The following is a 12409-nucleotide window of genomic DNA, read 5'->3' on the forward strand; positions in this document are numbered from 1 at the left end:
TTTTTGAAAAAGTCTGAAGGACTTAGTTCTTCATAAATTCACCATGAATCAAAAATCTTATGTCATTACGTCTACCTTCCCCCAAAAAAGTCTGCACTGATTTGATTACACTGAAAGAAGTTTAGTGTTCAGTCTAAAAGTGGTAGCTCTAGATCATACTTTTTTTTTTCTTTGAGACGGAGTCTCGCTCTGTATTTCAGGCTGGAGTGCAATGGCACAATATCGGCTCACTGCAAGCTCCACCTCCCAGGTTTACACCGTTCTCCTGCCTCAGCCTCCCAAGTAGCTGGGACTACAGGCGCCCACCACCACACCTGGTTAATTTTTTGTGTGTTTAGTAGAGATGGGGTTTCACCCGTGTTAGCCAGGATGGTCTCGATCTTCTGACCTCATGATCCACCCGCCTCGGCTTCCCAAAGTGCTGGGATTATAGGCATGAGCCACTGCACCCGGCCTAGATCATGTTTTTGATATTCTATTCAATTCGGGGTCCATAAGACCTTGAAAATTTTAAGTATGCAGTGGATTGGCTATATAGATACCACATGGGGACCTTAAAAAACAAAACAGAATCCCATGCCCCACCCCAGAGATTCTGTTTAATAAGTCTCGAATGAATCCTCAAAATCTGTATATTAAACAGTGATTCTGATGCGTAGTCAGGTTGGGGACCACTGGTCTAGAATATAGCAGCGGAGTTGGGACAGGGAAGATGAAAAAGAAGAGTAAGATAAAAGTCAAAGCTAAACCATAGGAAGACTGGTGTGAGGAATTGGGAGAACTTAACCCAGATGTAGAAGTTTGGGGAAGTGCATGGGATGGAAATGATAACTGACTTCAAACACCCAGAGGCTGATACGTGGAGGAAACTAGCAGAATTCTTCCTAATAAATACTGTTCCCTACTAAGAGGAACCCTGGCCGCTGGAGGAATGGCAGATTCTGGGTCTGGGCTAAGGGAAAATCAAGATGATCCTGGACATCTAGCTGTGGTAGAAAGCTAGGAAGTGCTCAACTAATGGGGTCATGTTGAAAAGAGAGAGGGTAGCATCAAGGGATTTTCACTGGCCAAATTTCGGGGTAATTTCAGTATCCAAAAAAATGATGATAATGGATCCCATGTAGAAGAAATGACAGAACTTAGAAAATCATCATTTTGTAATTCTCAAAGTAATAGTTGATGCAGGCAAAGATCATCAGTGGCAGCTAAAACTTCTGTAAAAAGTTATTGGGAAACCAAAAGATACCAGCTGCTGTTAAAAAAAAAAAAAAAAAGAAGAAGAAGAAGAAAAGGTTATTGGGAAAAGTTGTTAAAATATCACCCCATAGATCAATTTTTAATTGCAAAGGGGGAAAATTTACCATTTCAATGGAGAGACCTAGTGGTCACCATCTAAATCAAGTGGTCAACATGTATATTATCACTAGTGAGATAAGTAGTACACTTATGTAGTAGTCCTAGGGAAAAAAAAATGCTGGGAGAATATTCCAGATAACAAGAGACCAAAGAGGCCGGGCGCGGTGGCTCACGCCTGTAATCCCAACACTTTGGGAGGCCAAGGCACGTGAATCGTTTGAGATCAGGAGTTTAAGACCAGACTGGCCAACGTGATGGCCAACTCCGTCTCTACTAACAATTAGCTGGGCATGATGGTCCACACCTGTAATCCTAGCTGCTTGTGAGGCCAAGGCGGGGGTTGCAATGAGCCAAGATCACACCACTGCACTCTAGGCTGGGCAACAGAGTGAGACTCTGTCTTGAGAGAGAGAGAGAGAGAGAGAGACCAAAGATATATTGACAACCAAATCTAATATGTGAATTTAAAAAAAAAAAAATCTAGGACTAAAAAGTCCCAACTTTAAAAAAGGTTGGGGAGGAGAGAATTTAAACATGGATGTTATTTTAAATAATATTTTATTAAACATTACTTTTTAAGGTGTAGAATAGAAATGTCATTATGCAGGAGAATGTGATTCTTAGGAGATATATACCAAAGTATTAATATAAGGGTGATAGAGTTTTATGTTAGCAACTAAATCTCAATTCAGGGGGAAAAAACCCAGGATGAGCAATAAAGAAGCAGATATTGGAAACTATTAATAATTGGTGAATAGATGAAAGGCATATCGGTGTTACTTATACTGTTTCTTCAGCTTTTTTGTAGACATGAAAATTTCAAAATAGAAAGAAACAGTGGAGAGAACTGTTGTGTGTGTTCCTGGGAGTCCCAGAGGACGGAATGCACCTCTGTGGGTGGAACTTGGAGGGAGATATATTTCTACACAAAATGAGGAAGAATTTCCTGACAGAGCTGGTCAAAAATGGAATGGGCTACTCTGTGAAGTAATACTGTCAAAGAAAAGCTAAACAAGCTAGCGCTGGAAATAAAAATAGAGAAGATTGACGCATGGCTAAGTCGTTATTCTAGATGGCTCCAGCTCCTTGCACACTAATAGCCAATAAATATCTCTTGTGAGTCTCTGTTCTGGCTGAGGATACAATAGCATATAAGAAGAAGTCTCCAGGTTGATGTAGGGTCCATTATTGTGGACTTACACTCCCAATCTCTGAGAATCTATTGACCCTAAAGTGAAGTTCCCAGTCTTTACAGTTATATTTTAGGCAATGCTGTGGTACTTTTGAGGGTATTCGGAAAGTATTCTCTGTATTTTTAATCTCTTATTTATACTTTAGTATAAACAAGTTCTTTAGTACTGTGTTACTGGTCTTGGTAACCCTGGCACTTAGTAGATTGCCTGGCCCACAATAAACAATAAATAACTGTTGAATAAATAAATGCCAAAGGTATTTTGAGGAGAGAAAGGGAAATGGCAGTATTTTTCCCTTGCAAATCAGGAAGAACCTGACTCTCAAAAGCTCGCCCACAACTATTATTGGATATGTGTGTTACAACAGCAAGAAGTAATGCCCTATAAGAAAGGGGAAATGTTTTTTTCAGGAAAGGCCTTCGTTTTCTGTCCAGGGTATCTACTGACATTGGTGGTGACCTGTTCTTCTCCTGCCATCCTCAGCTGAGCAGGGCTACCCTGCCAGGCCAGCAGTGCATCAAGCAGATTAATACCTGCTGCATCAACAGAGCAGAAAGAAGAAAATATAAACAAAAAGTCATTTAATTTTGGTATGTTTTTCGGTTCTCAGGCCACTCAGCAACAAGAATGATGGGCTCAAAGCCCCGCAGGGATAACAGAAATGCATTTCTCTTGTTTGTGTTTTTAGAGACCATGCACTCCTATAGCTTTCATAGTAAGAGGTGAATAAATCTGGGACGTCTGCCTGTTCTTTCACTTCAGTGCTAGACTAAGAAGGAAAACATAATTCTTGTCAAGTTAAAGGAAAAGTTTTATCACATGTAGGCCAACACCAAGACCCCAAGCCAAAGGTATCCTGGGTGTTTTTCGATTACTTTGTTTTGATGTTGATTTGCTTGCTGCCGATTGATTGATATACATGTGAGAAATATCTAAGTTGTTCTTGTCTCAACCTTATTGGTTTAAACACACCATTTCCCAAATTGATGTCCCACAGAACTCTCTTCTGTAGATTATTAATCAGTATGTCAAGAAATAAGTGTTAATATGCAGAAAAGCTTATGAAATGGCGAGTTAAAGAAAATTAGACATATTTCTTTACTGTGATGCTCCTCAGAGTCTTTGATACACTCAAGTACATTATAAAACTCCAAGTGAGAGCTATACTACACACCCATTTGAAAATTTAGTTGAATTTATAACTTCTTTTCCCAGACATAGCTATTAATAACATCTAGAAAAAAGTACCATGGAATGGCAGTTTGGGAAACTAATTAGAGGGAAGTAGGAGCTAAAGATAATAAGAATGTTAAGCCCTATGGCAGTCAGTGCCACGAACAGAAAATTAAGAGCTCTTTTTACCACCCCACCAGCTCTAAATAATAGATCTTGATGACTTAGGGGTCTGAATTACCACCTAATTCATCTCAAATGTTTTACCTACTACAAGGAAATATTTTACAGAAGCAAAAAAAGAAGGTGGCAAAACAAAGAACCTTAACTCTATTTCTCAAAAATTGTCATTTGAATCTTGGCCTCCCTAAAGCCTTCTTACAGTCAGCTGTCATAATCCCCTTTGATATCCATTAATAAAATTAAATGAAATTTCATTAAAAATCATAGAAGCCTATTATGGGGAGGGGGGAGGGGGGTGGTGGTATTGGGAGTTATACCTGATGTAAATGACGAGTTGATGGGTGCTGACGAGTTGATGGGTGCAGCACACCAACATGGCGCAAGTATACATATGTAACAAACCTGCACGTTGTGCACATGTACCCTAGAACTTAAAGGATAATAATAATAAAATAAAATTTAAAAAACATCATAGAAGAAAATGGAAATTCAGCAAAGTGATTCTAAAATGTGTAAGGAAGAGCAAGACTAACCAAGGCAATTTTGAAGATCAAAGAGGAGAGGTGGACTCTTGTAAGTAATTAAGACAGTTTTTTGTCAGCAAACATAGAAATAGGTTGCTGAAGCAGACTAAAGAGCCCGCAGACATAGATGAATACATAGAGTTCTGTGTCACGTGATATGATAGAGGCAACATTACAGATCAGTGAGGGAAAGCAGATGTCAACAGATGGTGCTTGAATAACTGATTATCCATATTTTTAATCTACACAGAATTTGATTTATCTTACGACATGAGATAAAAATCTAAAGAAATGAAAGAAGTAAAATGGAAACATTTTAAAGAAATGTATAAGAATATCTTTATGAGGTAGAGTTCTTAAGGTTCAGCAAATACAAACCATGAAGAAAAAGATTGATAAATCTGACTATGTGAAAATTTAAAATGTATGTACATGAATACATCAGAAGCACGTGAAAAGGGGAGTAATGACTGTGCAGTACACGTAGGCGACAAAAGTTAGTATCCAGGATAAAGAAAAACTATGTATAAGGAAGAAAAAGACAAGTAAATATGGGTAGGGGACACATAAAAGATGAAACCTAAGTAACCAGTTAATATAGGAAAAGATTCTTCACCTTGCTAGGATTAAGATGTGCGCTAACGTGATAATGAGATACCATTTCATTTCGCTTCCATGGAATTGGCACAGAAATCTCAAAGAGTGAAAATACCAAGTACATATGAGAGTATGTAATTTGGTACAACTGTAAGGAAGACTTTATTCAGGACCATCATGATAGGTATAGGGACAACTGCAATGAGGTTTTGCAATGGGGGAGATAGGTCGGGCTCAACTCATGAGCAAGTGGGAATTTATAGTAAAGGAGCAGGGTGTGGGGGTCAGTGGATAGAAAATTACTGAGAGGAAACATCGGGGATCAAGGGGATTAAGGCTAAGCTGACATAATAGGATTCTTGTTGAAGTCAGACCAGGGTAATTAGACATCACCAGGAGGATGGTGGGGGATTGAACCTGATCAGGTGTTAAGAGTAATCTGATATTGAAGATGAGGATTCTTGCTAAACTGACTTACTGCCAACACTGGATTTTACAAAGAAGTACACAGATGGGACTGGGAAGAGATTCAGAATCTTTGCCAGTTCAGAGTAGCCCTGTTTGAATTAAGGATATGTAGTATGTGAGAACATGGATAAATCTCATAAACATAATTTTGGATGACAGAAGCAAGCTGTAGAAGGATAGATACAGTATAATACCATTTATATAAAGCAGAGGTCAGCAAATGGGTCAAATCTGGCCTGCCACCATTTTGTAATTAAAATTTTATAGGAACTCAGCCATGCCCATTTGCATATCATCTTGGGCTGCTTTCACATTACAACAGGACAGTTGTTACCAACAAGGACCACATGGCAAAACACAAACAATACATTGTTTGTTGTATATTTTTATGACTACATATAGGTACTAAAAGTATGAAAAGATGTGCGGAAGTTATAAATAGTGAAATTAGAATATTGATTATCAAATGGATGGGCCGGGAAAGGATCCACAGGGAGCTTCAAGTGTATCTTTACTGCTTTATTTCTTAAGCTAAGTGATAGGATTTGCAGTATTATCTATACTTTTTTAAACTCCTAGAAATTAGCTGGGCATGGTGGCTCATGCCTATAGTCCTAGCTGCTTGGGAGGCTAAGGTAGGAGGATTGCTTGAGCCCAGGAGTTTGAGACTGTGGTGAACTATGATCACACCACTGTATCCCAGCCTGTGTGACAGACTGAGGCCCTGTCTCTTAACAAAGAAAAAAAAAAAAAAAACAACTCTGCATATTTTCATAATTTTTTTTAAAAAAATGCCATCAGGAGACCTTGAATCCTATAACAGTGAAGAAGATGTTTTTATAGGGCATGAGTATAAAATTGAGTGAATTCTTTTTAAAGAGAAAAATTAAATAGAGGAAATAGTCAGGAATGTTCAGAAAACAATTGATAAAACACTGTTCAGATTTTACCTCTACTTATAGTCCTGCTCCCATGTCTCCTTTTACCAGAAGCATCTTGTATTTCTCTGAGAATTTTTGTCTCCTTTTTGTCACTTAAGAGTTCTACGAGTATCTCATGAAAACATTTTTTAGTAGTACAGAAACGTGTGGTGTCTGCCTTTATCCCATGGGTGACTTAGGAGTGGTGGTTCAGTGTCTATCATAGTCTGCTTTCTATGTGTATATATAGCATATATTTAAATAATATTTAGAAAAAAATGGGGCTATATGTGTGTATGTGTAGTATGTGTGCTTATATGTATGTTTGTATATCTGTATATATACATATATATGTATTTCTGTCAATTTGCCTTTTTCACTTATTTAGAAAGTATTACCATGTCAGTTTCCACTTCATTATTTTTTTAACTACTGCATAAAAATTTCCAGTGTAACCTTATTATAATTCATTTAACCAGCCCTTTATTGATAGCATTTAGGTTGTTTCTAATTCATTGCAGTTAGAAATGATGTTGCAATAAGCATCTTTATGTTCATATCTTTGTGTATAGATATGTAGGAAAACCTTTATTGTTCTTCCAAGATAGATTTTTTTAAGTTCTTGTTTTCATTCACAATTACTTTAAGTTTTTAAATACTATATACCGTACATGTCTGTTTTCTTCCCAAATCTCAGATAGCTTCCTGGTGTTTGGTACTGTTCCAAGTTCTCTAGAGCCCATTACAACTTCCCTCCCCATAGTGTGACCTGCAATGTCACCCAGCACAGGGAGAGACTGAAACAACATGCAGAATGTTTGTAGCGCATAGTTTAGTACACTCCTAGTTAATAGTTGGTGATGTTAAAACTTATAGCAATCATTATATCATTAAGAATTTGAAAGGGTCTTGGTTCTCTGCATTGGTATCCTGTTGTTGATCTTATGAAGATGTTGTTGAAGATTTTATTTTGACACTTAACTATCATCACATTGTGGTTTAAATAGATTAGCTAAAAGCAAAAGATTTAATTTATTTTAGCTGTTCTCTTTTCTAAGTATATCTATCAAAATACCATGCTCTGCTGAGGTTAGTTTAATACTGTAATTCTGTAGCATTTCCCTGACCATATGTTTTGATGCCTGTACCTCTATAAACTATGGCTGTGTGTAATTACTTTCTGGCATTATGTTTTCTAAGCTATAAGAGAAACATTACTTTTGCTGCAGCATCTGTAATGCCATAAACAATGTGAAACATTTCAATGTATACAGGTTTTGTGGGCGGGAAATTCTTTTGCAAAGGAAGATGTGAAAGGACCATTAACATTTTTTTGTCGTCCTGCAGAGAATACACACACACACACACACACAGTGTTGTTTTGTTGTGGTTTTCAGAAATGTAACTTTAGCATTTCTCCCTAGTGTGATGGGAATGAAAATGAAGCATTTATATGGTGTATCAGTTGGGTAATTGAAAAGTTTTATTGGCTGGTCTACCACTGCCATGGTACTTAGTGTGGGGCTTTTCTGAAGTTGTTTCAAATTAAACTATCAGCAGGCAGTTAACTTTGGAACAGCAGCTGGTCCTGTGTTTATTGCTTTTTCTCAAGATGGGCATGTTGGCCACCCATTTCTCAGCAGTCTAGGGCGCATGGAACTCCTGGACCTTAAACTTTTTTCATCCTAATTCTTTCCTCTCTTCCCTTGGGTTATATTTTATATTAGTTATTTACCTTTCTGCAGTGTAATTTAGAAGTAGTTGTTTATACAGTTCTACAGAATCTCGGTTAAACAGCCTGTAGTCAAGTGAAATTTGTATACACCTTTGTGGCCCTCAGTCTGTCCTTAGGTTATGGTTTTACTCCAACTAATAAATATTCTTGTGCAAGTGGACTTTAAATTTTTATTCAAATATTTTCCCTTATTGAACACAGCATACATTACGTTCTTCAAATGTATTGATTATGACTGTATGCCACAGAAGTGTACCAGGTAATTCCTGGAAAAATCTTAGGACAGAATTGCTGAACAGTCGTTCATTAGCTCAGTCACCTCCTGTCTCATCAAAAGTAAACTGCTGTTGATCGGAATTCAGTCTTGTCCTTAAAGGTAACACCCTGGCCAGGTGCGGTGGCTCACGCCTGTAATCCCAGCACTTTGGGAGGCAGAGGTGGGCGGATCACGAGGTCAGGAGTTCGAGACCAGCCTGACCAGCATGGTGAAACCCCCGTCTCTACTAAAAATACAAAAATTAACCGAGCATGGTGGCATAATCCTGTAATCCCAGCTACTCAGGAGGCTTGAGGCAGGAAAATCACTTGAACCCAGGAAGCAGAGGTTGCAGTGAACCGAGAGTGTGCCACTGCACTCCAGCCTGGGCAACAGAGCAAGACTCCGTCAAAAAAAAGGTAAAACCCTTTCCTGAAACCAGAAATCAGGCCTGGTCCCAAGAATTCAATTTCAAGGTTAGAAGTATCTTTGTTGATTAGCAGCTCCTCTGCATAATAAATCCGAGCATTCATTTCTGCCCTCGTAATAAGTTTTTGCCACTTCTAATCTCATTTTAGTTGTAGGCCATGTTTCCAGAAATGCAGAGTGAGCAAACCGGCTCTTTTGCAACACTTCTAAATGCAGCAAAATTTAAGGCAGGAATCTGAAAGGACTCGTTGGTGACCTTCCTTCCTTTTGGACAGGAGGATTGAGAATCAGTATCCTTTGTTAATTAAAAAAATAAAAAATGAAAGGAAAGTATCGATTGTTTGAAGCCTTCAGAGTAACATTGTGTCTACAATACAAACGGTCCCTCAACTATAAACCTGTTTCCTCAAGATAATGTTTTTCCTTGGCACACTGCCTTCTGCAGGCAGTTCAGGGATGCTATCAAGGAATGACAGGCAGGACTTAAAGTTTATCACTATCTATTGCCCAGTAGTTTCTCTTGGTTACGGATTCTGAAGAGAAACTCAAGGTAGAAGAAGCCTTGTAGACTGAACTACGGTCTTCAAAATATTTTCATGAGGCTGGGTGTGGTGGCTCACGCCTGTATTCCCAACACTTTGGGAGGCCAAGGCAGGAGGATTGCTTGAGGCCAGGGGTTTGAGACCAGCTTGGGCAACAGAAAATTTAAAAATTAGCCAGGCACGGTGGCATGCACCTGTAGTCCCAGATACTCAGGAGGCTGAGGCAGGAGGATTAAGCCCTGAGCCCAGGAGTTCGAGGCTACAGTGAGCTAGGATTGTACCACCACACACCTGGGCAACAGAACAAGACTCTGTCAAATAAATAAATAAATTCATATTATTAATTCCTGTCTCCCCCCCACCCCAACCCAAGACAGGATCTTGATCTGTCACCCAGGCTGGAATGCTGTGGTGCAATCATGGCTTGCTGCAGCCTTGACCTCCTGGGCTCAAGCAATTTTCCCACCTCAGCTCCCTAAGTAGCTGGGACTACAGGTGTATGCCTCCATGCCTGACTAATTTTCGTATTTTTTTTGTGGAGACAGAGTTCTACCATGTTGCCCAGGCTGGTCTTGAACTCCTGGGCTCAAGTTATCTACCCACCTCTACCTCCCAAAATACTGGGATTACAGGCGTGAGCAACCACTCCTGGTCCCAGTATCTTAAAATAAGACAGCCATGAAGTTTGCCACCTCGATTGACTCTTCCTTTCACAAACAATTTATCTGTCGCATGCAATGCTGTTTGATACCATTTTACCTACAGTAGAACTTCTTTCAAAATTGGAGCCAGTCCTGTTAGATCCTACCACTGCTTTATCAACTAAATTTATTCTAAATCCTTTGTTGTCATTTCAACAATGTTTACAGCATCTTCACCGGGAATAAATTCCACTTTCTTTGCTCATCCAGAAGAAGGAACTCCTCATCCACTGAAGCTTTATCATCGGATACATCAATTTGGTCACATCTTTAGGGTCCACTTCTAATTCTAGTTCTCTTGCTATTTCCACTACATCTGCAGTTACTTTCTCCATGGGGGTCTTGAACCCCTCAAAGTCATCCATGAGGGTTGGAATCAACTTCTTCCAAACTCCTGTTAATGTTGTTACGTTGGCCTCCTTCTGTGAATCACAGATATTCTTAATGGCATCTACAATAGTGAATCCTTTCCAGGTTTTCCATTTACTTTGCCCCAGTTCATCAGAGGAATTACTATCTATGGCAACTATGGCCTTACAAAATATATTTCTTTAATAATAAGACTTCAAAGTCAAAATGACTCTTGATCCATGGGTTGCAGATTGGATGTTGTATCAGTGGGCATGAAAACAATATGAATCTCCCTGTACATCTGCATCAGAGCTCTTGGGTGACCAGGTGCATTGTCAATGAGCAGTAATATTTTGAAAGGAGTCTTTTTTCCTGAGCAATAGGTCTCAAGAATGGGCTTAAAAATACTTAGTAAACAATGCTATAAACAGATATGCTGTCATCTAGGCTTTGTTATTCCATTTATGGAGCACTGGCAGAATAGATTTATCATAATTCTTAAGGGCCCTAGGACTTTCAACATGGTAAATGAGGCCAGATGCCCCTCACACGTATAATCCCAGCACTTCAGGCAGCCAAGGCAGGAGGATTGCTTGAGGGCAGGAGTTTGAGACCAGCCTGGGCAACATAGCAAGACCCTGTCTCTACAAAAAATAACAGTTAGCGAGGTATGTTGGCGTGTGCCTGTAGTCCCAGGGAGGCTGAGGCAGGAGGATTGCCATGAACCTTGATCACAGCACTGTTCTCTGGCCTAAATGACAGAGTGAGACCTTGTCGCTAAAAAATAAAAAATTATTTAATGGTAAATGAGCATTGGCTTCAACTTAAAGTCATCAGCTGCATTAGCCTCTAACAAGGGTCAGCCTGTCCTTTGAAGTTTTTAAGCCAGGCATGAACTTCTGTCTAGCTAGGAAAGTCCTAGATGGAATCTTCTTCCAATACAAGGCTACTTCATCTACACTGAAAATCTGTTGTTCAGTGTAGCCACCTTCACCGATCATGTTAGCTAGATCTCCTGGATAACTTGCTGCAGCTTTTCCATCAGCACTTGCAACTTCACCTTGCACTTTTATGTCCTGAAGACAGCTTCTTTCCTTAAATTGCATGAACCAACCTCTACTAGCTTCCCACTTTTTTTGTGCAGTTTCCTCACCTATCTCAGCCTTCATAGAATTGAAGAGAGTTAGGACCTTGCTTTAAATTAGGTTTTGGCTTAAGGGAGTGTTGTGGCTGGGTTGATCTTCTATCCAGACCACTAAAACTTTCTTTATATCAGCAACAAGGCTGTTTCAGTTTCTTATCATTCACGTGGTCCGTGGGATAGCACATTTAATTTCCTTCAAGAATCTTTTTTTTTTTTTTTTTAATTACAGCTTTGCTAAATGTGTGGTGCAAGAGGCCTAGCTTCTGGCCTATCTCAGTTTTCGACCTGCCTTCCTCACTAAACTTAATCATTTCTAGCTTTCAACTTAAAATGAAGGAAGTGCAATTCTTCCTTTCACTTGAACACTTAGAGGCCACTGTAGGATTATGAATTGCCCTAATTTCAATATTGTTTCAAGGAATAAGGAGACCCAAGGATAGGGGAAAAGATGGGGGAACTGCCAGGGGAACAATCAGAACACACACAACATTTATCCATTAGGTTCACTATTTTTTTTATTTTTTTTTGAAACGGAGTTTTGCTCTTGTTGCCCAGGCTGGAGTGCAATGGTGCAGTCTCGGCTCACTGCAACTTCTGCCTCCAGGGTTCAAGTGATTCTCCTGCCTCAGCCTCCCGAGTAGCTGGGATTACAGGCATGTGCCACCATGCCCGGCTAATTTTGTATTTTTAGTAGAGATAGTCAGGCTTTTCTCGAACTCCTGACGGCTGAGATGAGAGGGTGGGTTAAGCCTGGGAGGTCACAAGGCTGCAGTAAGCTATGATCTATACTCCAGCCTGGGTGACAGAGCAAGACCCAGTTTCAGAAGAAAAAACAAC

At 39.4% G+C, this 12409-nt stretch overlaps 1 protein-coding gene across 11 annotated transcripts in view; it reads left to right on the plus strand.

Moving 5' to 3' along the window:
• SH3D19 (SH3 domain containing 19) overlaps positions 1 to 12409 on the plus strand; it is a 198073-nt gene that overhangs the window by 97081 nt on the left and 88583 nt on the right. The gene's annotated exons all lie outside the window — the stretch shown is intronic.

Source organism: Macaca thibetana, chromosome 5 (genome assembly GCF_024542745.1).
Source record: "Macaca thibetana thibetana isolate TM-01 chromosome 5, ASM2454274v1, whole genome shotgun sequence".
Taxonomy (NCBI): Eukaryota; Metazoa; Chordata; class Mammalia; order Primates; family Cercopithecidae; genus Macaca; species Macaca thibetana.